We start from the raw sequence: 15080 nt of genomic DNA, 5'->3' as shown, positions 1-15080 counted from the left end.
TCGGAGTTGCATTTTTTGAGTAATTAAATATCACTTGCTTTACTGAAGGAAAACATCGTGAGGAAACCAGCATGCCTGAGAGTTCTACATAATGTTCTCGAAGGTGTGTGAAGTGTACCAATCCGCACATGACTATGGCCAAACCCTTCTCACTCTGAGAGGAGACCCGTGCTCTGCAGTGTGCGGTCGATGGGTTGACCATGACGACGATGATGATACGAAAAAGGGAATTTGTTAGGTACTAATTTATTTTTTTGCCAATTTATGGGTTGGTTCATTTTAGCATAGCTAGGTGTAATTGGAGCATATAAATCTGATACGCAGACACTGCATACACATTGCAAAATACATTAAAGCACCTATTCTGTTACCGGCAGTTGCTTGGAAGATGGTAATTGCATAACTCTAACTGCAGTATGTAATTAGCGAACGATTGGAGGACCATTCACTCTAGAACCCACTTGGCAAGCTAATCCCCCCGTAAGATCTCAAACTATTAAGGCTTAGTTCACACTAACCCGATAGATGCAAAGTCCTTTGAAAGATATCATCTTACTCGGCAAAGGATCATTAAGTAATCTGCATTATGCATACTTACCAAGAAAGAACTTCTTAGATGATTTAGCCCAAGATTTTGAAGTAAAGTTTCATAGTAATTTATGATTGTACATATTGTTGTAATGTCTATATACAGGGTTATTACAGGAAAATATGACACGATCCTGTTAAGGGGTTATAGTAGGGACATTAGCTATCAAACGAACCCTAAAGTGCTTATGCAAAAGTGTATCATTTTCGAGTTATTCATTTATTTTCTAGGTGGCAAACACCCCTTTAAAAAGTAAAAAAAGAAACAATGTACTTCATCAGATTTTTTTTTCCGAACGACTGCGCCAAGTTTTTGTTGCGCTTGTTATCAAGACAAGTACTCGTAATGTACAAGTTGCATATTATACAGGATGTAACCGGAACGCTGCAAAACCGAAGACAGGTACGATATGATACCTACCACAAAAAAACGCGGAAATGAAATATAAAAAATCCTATAAAATTTTGTAAGTTTCCGATATATTGCAAATAAAACATCTGACTGACGCTAGAGATCAACGAACTTTGCGTAAGTAGGCCACTCAGAGTCAATGCCAAGTCGTAGGCGGGGTATTGGCCCCAGTTTTGCATGAGTTTTGCATGAGTTTTGCATTGCGGGTTTGAAAAATACTAAATCACTAAAACTACAAAATGATGCAAATGGTTACTGGTATTGGATTGTGTTTAGGTAGTATAACAATAACGCTAAATTTTTGCTAGCGTTCTGGTTACACCCTGCATATTTACGCAAAAAATAACTCTTGACGGACTGTTCTACCTATTGTTTAGCAGTGTGTACCAGACTTTACTGAACGTCATAATATCTCGCGCGCACAACCCACCTAAATTAATAAACGGGTTTCAGACCGAGATAAACCGCCAATTTATTGACTTACTTAACCGCTTAAGCTAAAAGACGAAGACATTCGGTCTATTCACGGATTATGAACATTAAAGGGACGCTTTATACCCATTTGTTTCACTTCAAAGAACATTGCTTTCCTTTATGAGTGACGACTTGGTCCGCGTGGATTTTAAAAGTTTTTAAAAATCCCGTGGGAACTCTTTGCTTTTCTGGAATAAAAAGTAGTTTTAAACGTAAATTATAGAATCATCATCATCACCGGCCCACTACTGAGAACGAGTCTCATCTGAGTAGGGTTTAGGCCATAGTCTACCACGCCGACCCAGTGCGGATTGGCGGACTTCAAACACCTCTGAGAACATTATGAAGAACTCTCAGGCATGCAGGTTACTTCCCGATGTTTTTCTTCACCGTTAAAGCAAGCTTAAAAGGCACATAATTCAGAAAAGTTACCTAGAGGTGCGTGACCGGGATAGAACCCCCGACCTCTCCAATAGAGGCGACGACGTCTTAACCACTAGGTTATCACCAGCTACTTAGTATGTTAATAAAACTCTTTTTGCTTGTTGTCAAGCTGTCTCAGTAGCTGGAAGTCGTCTCATATTCGATGTCATATGATCCAAACGTTCCGATTGGTTGCTGTCATGGAACGCTTCGAGCTCCGGTCGCACCCATTACACTACACCCGACTCGCTATTCGATACTCGATAGGAGAAATAAATATCGATATAAATATCAACAATTATGTGATATGGGTCAATTTTGTTTCGCCGCGACGGCCTTCCTATTCGGGAGGTAGGGGACTCGATCACGGGCACGCACCATGTGCCTATTAAACAATTAAATATCACTTGCTCTAACGGTGAAGGAAAACGTCATGAGAAAACATGCATAACTGAGAGTTCCTCATAATGTTCTCAATGTTGTGTGAAGCCTAACACACCATATAGATCAGGCTTTCACAGGCCAGGCTTAGAGGAACAGTTCACACAATTTCCATCCTCGATCCATCCTGTTTCTCATAAGTATATATATTACACGTTATTCTATTGTTAAATCTGTTTCGACTGCGAATTCAGCGGCGAGCACAACGCTGGAATAACAGGACTGCAGCTGTGAGCTGATCCGTTGCATTCCCACGGCAGCAAAGTGCGTGAAGCGGAACGCAGTACGGTTGTTCTTTCAGCGAAGCTGCAATTGATTCGTTTCCCGGATGGAACCATTTACTTAGCATAAACTGCGACCGTTTACGTAATGACTATATTTCATTGTTGGTGAAATTGCAATAATTTGGTAGTTACAGAGAAATGAAGTCACAGGTCACTGACTTAAGTAAGGAACACGCACAGAAATGCTTTAAGTACTTGTGTAGGTACGACTTGATTTCTCAATTTCCGTATGTAATAAACCTTATTGAGCAATTATAGCTATATAACATTAGATATCAGGTACCAGATAGATTAAAAAAAACGGGCTGAATTGAGGACCACCTCCTTTTTGGAAGTCAGTTAATTAAACGCATTTTAGCCAGGTCAGCTGATAGCACTCAACATCATCTCAACCAATCGCTGGCCCACTAATGAACAGGGGTCTTCTCTCAGAATGAGAAGGATTTAGACCTTAGGCCGTAGTACACCGCGATGGCCAAGTCGGATTTATTCAAGCAAATGTTAACCTCAATATTTTATTCGTACCTATTTGGTATTTTCCCATTTTATATATATGTACTATACATAATATCTATACACCAAATGTCGACCCTGGCAGAAAACTAGTGCCACCAAAACTGATAATATGTAAACAATAAAAAAAGATTCCGACGAATTGAGAACCTCCTCCTTTTTTTGAAGTCGGTTAACAAGTAGAAGATGCCTGCTATCTACGCATAGTTCTAAGAACAACACGGAAAGGTTTTGAAAAACTTGCTTTGCATCCTGAGATAAATCAAGGCTAAAATACTGATGATATTATTACGTCTTACCGTAATTCGAGCAAAAAGTAGTCAAACAATTTAACACTAACTCTAGTAGAGGTCACTGGGAAAGGGGTATCTAAAATCTCACTAAACGGCATGGAGATACGGGCGCCGATCCTTAACATAATTAGTTTATCTAGCCCCCGTTAGATAAGAATCAAACGTTAATTATTAGCTCCCACATTGCGGCGGTAACACAATCACGTCATTTTGTTACTTTAACATTATGTACCGCAAACGTGTGAAATGAGACGCTCAGTTATAATATGATGATTATATCGTATGAAGGCAAAAAGCATGAGTCTCTCCTCGAGAGAAAGAAAGAGCGCGAGAAGCTATACGCAACGCTCCCCTTGGCAAAGTACCACACCACTGGGTCCAAAAATGGAGGTTTAAGTCACTACACTGCGACGGTAACACAATCATGTCGTTTTGTTACTCTTACATCTCGTACCGCTAAGATGTATTAAGTATGACGCTCAGTTATAATGATATTATAGCATTTGAGACCAAAAACATGATTTTTCTTTACTATATGGAGATAAGCTTATACAACGCTCCGTCGCATTCAGAAATAGAGGCCCATACTTCCATATTATATTGCGGTCGTCATTTTTATCGCAAAGACGTGTATAGTGGTAAAGCTTAGTCATATTTTAGCAGCTGTATACCTAGTAAAATAGTTTATTAAACTCATAAATCAGTTCCATTTTAAAATCTGGCTTTGCGGCAAGGCTATGCCGTTAAGATTGTTACTAGCTATGGCCAAAGCATATTATCAAACCTAATCGGAGTTACTTTAAAAATAGTAAATTTCCAAACTAACCCAGCTGGCATATTTTTTTCCCTCGCGTCTATCTCCCTTACCAATTCTTTCCAAGAGTTATTTTACCTTATTAGAACGTGTCTTCTCCCAGGCGAGCTACTTGATGTTTGCGGCTAACTGTTTCGATTTCAAAGCGGCTCGCGATACTATTATGGTACACAATAGATATACTGAAGTATCGAATAAATACACTTTATAACAAAGGCGATCGTAAATAGAAGCTGAACTTACCTACTGTTAGTTAATCATGCTTGTTAGTTGTTAACAATTATTGACTCCCCAGTACTTACCTTGTGTAGGTATACATACCTACTCGCACAGTTCACAGTCTTTTGACTTTACTGCTCAAGTATTAGAGGCGCCGGGATAACCTAACCCGTAGATTACTGGTAATGTTTGGCACAGCTTTAAAGTCAACGTTTTTTCTTTCTTTTCTTTATTTCTTCACTCTGACACTCGTATGGAGGAACAAAAGCCCATATATTTTTTTAGAAAATAAACCCAAAACTACACTGCTAGAGCCCAATGATTTCATGTGATGGTAACACTAGCACAGCGTCTTGGAAATATGCAAACGGCAAAAGTCTTTCGTTTAAATAATAAAATAATGAAAATTTACATAACCGTTTCGAAATCTATATCCGGACGGTAATGACGATAGATAGTACAAACTACCGTGATAAATCGTAGGTAGGTACAGTGTAAACTCTATATTGCAAACTTCTATTTAACGAAAATATTGTAAGGTTCGTTTGATTTACATCATTACTTTACTTATTTTTTTTTTTTAATTCAGATACAAGTTAGCCCTTGACTGCAATGGCAGTTTTTATTAAACCCATACCCCTTTGGTTTCTACACGGCATCGTACCGGAACGCTAAATCGCTTGGCGGCACGGCTGTGCCGGTAGAGTGGTAACTAGCCACGGCCGAAGCCTCCCACCAGAAAAAATCTTACTTTCCGCTTAGCGAAATCCATAGTCCATACTAATATTATAAATGCGAAAGTGTGTCTGTCTGTCTGTCTATTTGTCTGTCTGCTAGCTTTTCACGGCCCAACAGTTCAACCGATTTTGATGAAATTTGGTACAGAGTTAGCTTACATCCCGGGGAAGGATATAGGCTACTTATCTCTCTTATTTATCTCGGAAAGTTAAACACTTCTCACGGGATCTTTAAAAAACCTAAAACGACAAAGTTTCGTGCATCATCTACTTAGTCTTTTTATAACGCAACCCGATCCCTTCAATTTCGCTATATATATATCGCTATTATATATAAGTTGACGTGTGCACATGCCCTAAAAGTTTTATACATAAAACATTGCAAAGATTTTTCTAGTTATCAGCGTGAAATAGATACAATTAGAGAAAACTTCTCGTATGCAAAGGTTGTACCTACACAAGTTCCTGCTCGTTGGGGCTACTAAGTGTTTTTGACCTAGAAAGTCTATATCGACTGGTTTTCTGCGTAACTGCCCATACTTAGAATAACTAGCATTGAAGAGGTTGGCCGCACGATTTGCTCTTGGTCATGCGTATCCAACAAGTAGATAATTAGGTAAACGGCCACTTTTGATGAGCTATTTTTTAAATTATCAACATAAAGAATGTTTAACAAGTCCGCTACGGCAAAAAAAACCCACGAAGGTTTAGATGAAGTGTGTCATTCCGTCTACTTATCAATACATAATATATCAATATATAAATAATTTACTTTGTTTATAGAAGCACTTATTACGATTTTTATATCCAGGCAGCCATTACATTACAGAACCAAAGATATTATTAACCACAAGATAGACAAAGCTCGTACACTAACTAATAACCTATGCAGCGCAAGCTATGGACGTCCGCCTTCTAATCGGAGTTCAGGGGTTCGATCCCGGGCACGCAACTCTAACTTTTCGGAGTTATATGCGTTTTAACTAATTAAATATCACTTGCTTTAACGATGAAGGAAAACCACATACATGCCTGACAGCCTGAGAGTTCTCCATAATGTTCTCAAAGGTGTATGCAGTCTACCAATCCGGACATGGCCAGCGTGGTAGACTATGGCCAAAACCCTACTCACTCTGAGAGAAGACCCGTGCTCTGTAAAGAACCGTCGATGGGTTGATCATGATGATAAGCATAGATAGTAAATAATAAGATTATAACGAACAACCGTAACTTGTCTATTGGTTGAACTGAAAATCGAAATAGATTCAGGTTAATGACGGACGGACTAATAAATTAAATGCCAGCCTAACACAATTTAATTTGGTCTGTATTTAGTGTGATTAATTCAACCGCAATGGAAATCGATTGCGTAAATAGGCCTTGTTTATCTAATAAACTGGTATATTTAGTACATATTTAGATACCAGTTAGCATGGTAACATTGGAAGTAGGAAGATATTCGAAAGTTACTCGTATGTTTGGTTTGGGCTATTCAGGGAATCCGGGTTTCAAGTCAAATCAAATGGTTTATTCAAAATAGGTAATATATTACACTTTTGAAAGTCAGTTGTTGCATGTTGTTCAATCCCGACGCCCTAAAACTTACTTTCGGAATCCAGTGTGTTAGCAAATAGCAAAGCAATTAGATATCACGGATCGCCTGTTTTAACACGAACAGTACAAGAAAACATTGTAAGGAAAATTGCATGCCTAAGAATTCACCATATAGTTCTCAAAGGCGTGGAAAGTCTGCTATCTGCACTTGGCCACTATAGCCTAGCCTATCTCATTTTGAGAAGAGTCCCGTGCTCATTGGTGTGCCAGTGATTGGTAGAGAATAGAGATAGATGATGATGATTAAACGACAATCAGTAAAATTGAAAGAAAAGGTTTCCGACGGTAATTTCACGTAGAAATTACGTATTGTTTTAAAAAAGCTGTCAAGTGCGAGTCGGACTCGCACACGAGGGGTTCCGTACCATCATAAAAGAAATAACGCTTTTTAATTTTTTTAATGTTTATGGTGGCTATTGTGAAATTTTTATTATTTGTTGTTATAGCGGCAATAGAAATAAATCAAATCAAATCTAATCAAATGGTTATTCAAAATAGGTAATAAATTACACTTTTTGAAAGTCCGTTGTTCCATTTGTAAGATGATGATGATTTTAACGGTAGGTACTTACCACTAGGTGCAACTGGTGTATCCAAATGGATTGATAATCTGAAAGCATAAATCGATTTTATTTATTACAAGCTTATGCTCGCGACTTCATCCGCGTGGACTACACAAATTTCAAACCCCTATTTTACACCCTTAGGGTTGATCTTTAACTATGAGATTTTAACATATGAGCTTAATAAAATATGTCATACTGCTAATTGCAAAAATATTAACTACAAAACTTCTTTATAGACACTTCAAAACTGACAGACTTTCATACAAACTTCAAACCCCTATTTTATCCCTTTAGGGGTTGCATTTTAAAAAATCCTTTCTTAGCGTACGCCTACTTTATAATAGCTATCTGCATGCCGAATTTCAGCGTGATCCGTCCAGTAGTTTGAGCTGTGCGTTGATAGATCAGTCAGTCAGTCAGACAGTCAGTCAGTCAGTCAGTCACCTTTTCCTTTTATGTATATAGATTAAAAAAGAACATTAATATGACAAAATGGGGTCCTTGACAAAATACCCCCTTAGGGGTTGAATTTTCAAATATCGTGAATGTTTTTAAATAGTTAATGTCGTGAATAGTATTTTTATACCGTTTAGGTGTAGGAACCTTAAGCAACACAGACAAGCACAAATAAAATACTCTACGTCACTGTTTAGGTATATAGATATGAAAACGTAGCGTAAGCAACAATGCAACGCCCGAGACCGCCGGAAGTTTCGCGCGGGCGACAGTAGTGCCGCTTCCTGCGCTCTGAAAATGGGGTTGCCCATTCAATGTTTAGATATATCTCCTATATTTCTATATATTTTGCCACTATTGAATAAAGCTAGTATTTATAAACTTTTCACATAACATAATATAGAAAATATTAATTAATAATTATACTTATCATTATCTTACAAATTGAAGACGACAATCTTATTTATTTCTCCTTAAGTACGTTTATAGAGTATATATTAGTCTATTTTATTAGTATATTGGTATTATACATATTATTTAATTTTATTTTATTTTATTTTACTTTATTTTATTATAAAGGCACACAAAACAGGTTTCAGCTATAAATGGTCCAAATAAAAATAAAAAACAATAGATTAAATCTAAGCGGTAACCCTAAATATGTGTACACAACAATTCTTAAATAAATATATGCACTAACTAACTGATAAGATACAATTTATAAAAACACAGAAAAAAGAAATACAAGAAAATTAACTATGAAAAATATACTTAAAGTGGAGAAGATGCAAAATACATGTATTAGTGGTTTATGTATTAGTATGTATCAGTTATTTGAATGTATGTTTATTAGTATAATATTACACACCACCTGCAGTCTAATTTTCCTTTTACTTTCCAATCTTTAAGGTTGCCTGGTAGAGATCGCTAATTAGCGATAAGGCCGCCTTTTGTATCTTCCTTCTGTCTGTTTTTTATTCTTTAATGTAATCCTTCTTGTGGTTGTGCAAATAAAGTGTATTTATTATGTCGGCGCGAAGGCGTTAATAGTTAATCGTAGTCAATCAAAAGTTAAATATTACCTTGTTAACCAAGTACTAAAATAGCCTCAGAGTTTGTAAAGTTCATTAATCATAGTGAACAATTGAAAGTGATGACGAATTGTTATTGTGTGCGAGTGATTACGCATGTTTTGGTATAAATACAGGCGGGCGACGTCTCAGGAAGCATTATTGCTTGAGACGTCGTGCTGCTCGAACCTCTCGAGATTTGCAATGAAAGTAAAGTTCAAACGAGTATTGTGGTTTCATTCATAATGGATGAAGATACTGAACACAGTGACGTCAGCAATGCTGACGTCACGCTTTTTAAATATGGCTCTGAAACTCTTTAGCCGTCATCAGAAGTGGGATCGACCGCTATTCCACCAGGTCGATCATTAGATTTGCTGCAGCAAAACAACCTTGACGTCGAACCTCGAAATGAAGTAAACTGTCAGTCTATTGGTTGGGGTTCCGCCTCAGTTCTACATGCAAATGATGCAGATGATGCAGACAATGTCGGAACGTATGTGTGCCCCACCTACTGAATCAAAGATCAGGCAACAGAATAAAAACGGTGTGCTACCATAATCTAAAAACTTATTATCCAAAACCCTGTGCATGACACTACTCCTTCCCCATCCTCTACGAGATCCACGAGTTCTATCCACGAGTTTATCCACGAGATTATCCACGAGACTATCCACGAGACTATCCACGAGAATATCCACGAGACTATCCACGAGACTATCCACGAGACTATCCACGAGACTATCCACGAGACTATCCACGAGACTATCCACGAGACTATCCACGAGACTATCCACGAGACTATCCACGAGACTATCCACGAGATTATCCACGAGTTTTATCCACGAGATTATCCACGAGTCTATCCACTTGTTTATCCACATCCACAAATATCCACAATAAGTGAAATCTTTCACTTATTACCCAAAGACCAGAAACATAAAAGATGTGCTGGTTTACTAAAAACATAACTAAGCATCATCTGATGCTCACAGATACCAATCTCAAAAGAAAAATAATTGTTTCAGAATCAATATCAATCGTCAGGCTGGTGCAGAGCGCGCACCGCCTGTCAGTATGGCCGTGTCGGCGCGAAGGCGTTAATAGTTAATCGTAGTCAATCAAAAGTTAAATATTACCTTGTTAACAAAGTACTAAAATAGCCTCAGAGTTTGTAAAGTTCATTAATCATAGTGAACAATTGAAAGTGATGACGAATTGTTATTGTGTGCGAGTGATTACGCATGTTTTGGTATAAATACAGGCGGGCGACGTCTCAGGAAGCATTATTGCTTGAGACGTCGTGCTGCTTGAACCTCTCGAGATTTGCAATGAAAGTAAAGTTCAAACGAGTATTGTGGTTTCATTCATAATGGATGAAGATACTGAACACAGTGACGTCAGCAATACTGACGTCACGCTTTTTAAATATGGCTCTGAAACTCTTCAGCCGTCAATTATTATTATTATTATACTTTGGAAACTGTCAAAAGTAAATGGGAGCAAAGCAAGACTCAAGAACTCAAGAAAAAAGAAAAAGATGTGTTAATAATCTAAATATATAAAAGGAAAAGGTGACTGACTGACTGACTGACTGATCTATCAACGCACAGCTCAAAGTACTGGACAGATCGGGTTGAAATTTGGCATGCAGATAGCTATTATGACGCAGGCAACTGCTAAGAAAGGATTTTTGAAAATTCAACCCCTAAGGGGGTGAAATAGGGGTTTGAAATTTGTGTAGTCCACGCGGACGAAGTCGCGAGCATAAGCTAGTCAGTACTAAAATAGGCTAAAATGATTCTTGCTTTAGTACCTGAAGGCTATAGCTACTTACTAACCAATACTACTACTACTACTTCTGGTCCTTGGAGTACTACAGAAGGTATGATATTTATCTAAACTTCTAAACAGTTTTTATTATATAGATAGCAATAGTTAACTATGGTATGCAAAAGTAAAATTAACAGACTGCAGCAAGTGAAGGCGAAGGATAGCAGCAAGATTTATTAAAATACTTCTACACAAACTCCATTGTAGGCAATCTTATCCTTTACTCATGACATTGATGAGTAAGTATTTAATTAACTATACAAATAAATATGATGATGTCTGTGAGGCAATCAGTGTGATAATTGGACATCATTGATGTCACAATTGATATAACCTTGAATGAAAATATAATCGAATAGAACTCTTTTACCTTACAGTAAATATTTATTTTTATTATTAGCACACATTTTAATGCACAGATATGGACCTATATACAAGCACAAGTGCGCTAGATAAGCTGTGCCATACAAAATGGTGATAGTTAAGTTGCTTCAAAAACAGGTTGGCAATAGCAAGTCCTGCATACTTATATTAGTAGAAGTCTGTGTACCTAATGCTGTGAACTTTGTCAGTGTTATGTTTTCCTTGGTCCACAATTTTTCAATAGCAATCTATTACCCAATCCATCACAGGCAGGTTAACATGGAAGTTATATTAATCGCAATAATTGTGATTGACTCAGTTAAGGGACTATTCTAGACAATTATTCTAGAATCTAGATTATAACACATATTATCCTCTATTACACAATCCATCCATTTTTTTTGTTCTTCCTCTTTTCTTTTACCTTCCAGTTGCATATTTAACATTCTTCTAGTGAAATGAAGTTCTTTCCTCCATATGCCCATACGTTATGTGGCTAGTTCTGTTGTACACAATTTAGTAGTGTGTTTTAGTTTTAGTTTGTTAGTACAGTTTTGTAGCAATACATTTAGACCTGTCATTTCAATTTAGAGATTATTTATAACTGAATTAAGTTTAGTTAGGTATTTACATTATATGAAAATATTATACCTTAAAAATAGTATGTACTTAACTTATTATTAACGTAATATAATACCATTACACTTTATAAATAAGCCTTATTTCAGCGCATAATTTTAAATCAAAGACGTTACTGTCTGCCTTCTCTTCTATGCTAAAACTGGCAATAATTATGGTAGGTACCAAAGAAACCTTGGTTTATTTGATATCGCAAACTAAGGAATAATGTATTGACTATGTACGTGAGCTTTTGAATTTAAAAGTAGTTAGAAATACAAGTATTTCGATGACAATATATAAATTTCTTCGTGTTAGCATTTCGGAAACCGGTCATAGAAAGCTGCTGAGTGTTTACAATTTTAAATTTCAAACTAACCAAATTTAAGAGATAATGTAGTCTAGTTAAATTAAGCAGCAGATAAGACATTAAAAATTATGCTTTGAGGTCAAATAATCATACAAAATTCCATCTTAAAATTCTTCGTAAGGAAGACATTCAGAACAACAAGTTTTACATGATTTAAATATATTATTACTACATGGATAACTTTTATATAGCGGCATACCTTTTGTAACAGTCTACTTGCTTTGTCTTCTATTACAGGAAACTACTGATAACACTTTCCAATTTCACGATAATAACAACAAACATAAAATCGAAACAATAATCGAAACTATTGACACGATTGACACCCATTAGATACCATAGACAAAAAATGTTATAAAACCATAGGCTATGGTCTAACTTTAAATTTTAAAACCATTGTAATTTTAGTTGAAACGAGCGACGATGTTTTAATTTTGTTATTAAATGAATTAGAAAATAGAAAGGTATAGTTAGTAAGCAAAGTAGGTACAGCATAATGTTAGCCTCAGGCAGTGTTTCCATATGTAAATTGAGAATTACCGTGTTCAAGGGTTAAAATTACGGTGTTTCTAGATTAAATTACGGTGGATTAGCTAAAAGAATACCGTGTAAATTACCGTGTCATTTTTAAAAGAAAAAACGTCACGAATTAGCTTTTTAATCAGCTATTAATATTATTCTGAATCTGACTCTCCTAGCATAGCAATATCTTTTTCCTATACGGATTTATTCATATTAATATTTTGTTAAATCTCATTAGTTTTACATTTTACTCCTTCCTAATTGCTTGAATAAGGACGAAATACTACTATTACGCAGTATATTATGAATTTTTAACGTGATTTTGTATTACGGTGACACGGTCAAGGTAATGGCCATATTACCTTGACGGTAGATTAGGGCTGAATTACGGTGCATCTACGGTAATTACCGTGTACATGGAAACACTGGCCTCAGGTGTTGTTTTAATAGCATTTTTATTATTTTTCTTTTTTCAATATCCATAAACTAGGGAATGTGTCAATGTCATGATGACATTGATAATTGATATTATTGACGAAAGCCATAAAGCAAATTAAGAAGAAGAAGACATACCTATTTTTCCATTGTCGTTGATTCTTGTTAAAAGTTTGTCGAATTTGTGTCAAAAAAATTGTTTTCCTTTCCAATTTAATACAACGAGATTACATTAAGTCGCAATCGCAAACGCAAACAATCGTAGATAGGTAAAGTCGTGTGGTCGTGTGTACAGTTACTTTTCTCGAAAAGCAAAGTTTTCCTGTTACAAATTGGCATTGTGTATTTGTGTAACCCCAGAAAGCCCCAGAATGACTGTGAGAATGAAGTTGATTTTAGCAGTAAACGTGAACTTTTTACACGGAAAGTTTAGATAAAAACTTGCAAGTGTAAATTGGTGTACTTATCAAGTAGAATGAGTGAGCCAATGAAAATATTTGACGTGAACTCTGACCACAGCTTATCAAATGCTGGCGTAATGGGTTCGGGAGATGTGCCTTCATTCAGAAATCCTATACCTAGTGTATCCGGTATTAATAATGGTTTAGGACCACCTATGTTACCACCACGACCCGATATAGCGGTGCAACCAAGTTATGGGCTGAATAATGGAATGTCTTATGGTGGTATAGGAGGATATGGGATGGGTTATGGGGGGATGCCGGGGTATGGAGGGTACAGTGGGTATGGTATGGGAGGGATGGGGATGGGGATGAGTCCGTATGGAGGATACAACAGATATGGCCCAATGCATGGAGATATTGAAAACAGGTAAAGTTACAATTTACCTATGATTCATACTGTGAGGATAGGATTTATTATGTAGTGGATTTGAGTTTGAATTTCCTTGTTATTAGTTACCACATTAGTTAAATTATAAGAAACAAGTTTCAGTTTGTTATTTATTGTCCACTGGAATGATATTATATTATACTTATGATATCCATAGTAAAAAGTATCCTGTCCTCTACTATGTAGCACTTAGGTTCTAGTTTCAAACCTATTGAAATATGTTGAAGTTTTTGAAAAAGTTATTTCTTTTTGCTTCAGGCATAAAGTACTCAATTAAAATGTTACAATAACACTTACAGCTAACTTAAATAAAGGAAAAAGAGGAACTGCAAACTTTCTTGTAGGGTCCTCTCAGCATTCTGCTTTGCAACTTTGACTACCTGACATTAACTAGTAGAACTTGATAGAAATAGCAATGATTTTTGCTCAAATATACTCCCAAATTTTTTGCCAACTGTCGCATTTAAATATATATCTACCACTGGTTCAGAATGCCCTTTTTACTTATAAGAACCATCTAAATTGTAAAGTAACCATTAACCAAATATGATTTAAGAACTCATCTGAAGTGACAATGGGAAACTTCAGTTTAGTACAAATGGCCACTTTGGAAGAACCTATAGACCTTGAGGTTTTGGGATCCCAATTTGCTGAATGACTGCCTCACACTGGAAAGTGCGGCATTGACAGACCCCCCCACTAGATGGACAGATGATATAAAGTTAGTTATAGGAAATTGCTGGAAACAGGTGGCGCAAGATCATGGGGTGTGGAAGCCTTTAAATGAGACCTATGACTAAGCAGTAGACATAACTACTAAATTGTACATTTTTAATTTCAGATTTATTCAGATGGCAGAAGAGAACTCAAGACCAGCATTTGACTCTATACAGAGTGTAGTGAATGCAGTGGGCAGTGTGGCAATGATGCTTGAAAGCACTTTCTTTGCTCTGACTAGCTCATTTAGAGCTATTCTAGGTAAGTACATAAAACTTTCCAGCAGAGTTGTTCACATCTCTATATATAAAAATGAATCGCTGAATGTGTTGCTGATCACAAATCTCGAGAACATTTTAGGTTTTAAAAATCCTGTGGAAACTCTTTAATTTTCCAGAATAAAAAGTAGCCTTTGTCACTCTCCAGGTCTTAAATTATACCCATGCAAAAATCACTTGTATCTGTT

The 15080-nt window shown here is 36.5% G+C and overlaps 1 protein-coding gene across 3 annotated transcripts in view; it reads right to left on the bottom strand.

Annotated features, from left to right (window-relative positions):
• Fak (protein tyrosine kinase 2 Fak) overlaps positions 1 to 12415 on the bottom strand; it is a 163595-nt gene extending 151180 nt beyond the window's left edge. For 2 of the 3 annotated variants that reach the window (XM_069499864.1, XM_069499865.1), the window contains exons 1-2: positions 12288 to 12415; positions 7385 to 7422 (exon numbers count right to left, since the gene is read on the bottom strand). The gene's annotated coding sequence lies outside the window, so the exon portion shown is untranslated. The remainder of the gene's footprint in view (positions 1 to 7384; positions 7423 to 12287) is intronic. The other variant, XM_069499868.1, reaches the window with a different exon arrangement.
• Between the last annotated feature and the right edge of the window lie 2665 nt (positions 12416 to 15080).

Source organism: Maniola hyperantus, chromosome 7 (assembly GCF_902806685.2).
Source record: "Maniola hyperantus chromosome 7, iAphHyp1.2, whole genome shotgun sequence".
In the NCBI taxonomy this organism is placed as follows: domain Eukaryota; kingdom Metazoa; phylum Arthropoda; class Insecta; order Lepidoptera; family Nymphalidae; genus Maniola; species Maniola hyperantus.
This window is presented reverse-complemented; position numbering and strand designations above follow the sequence as displayed.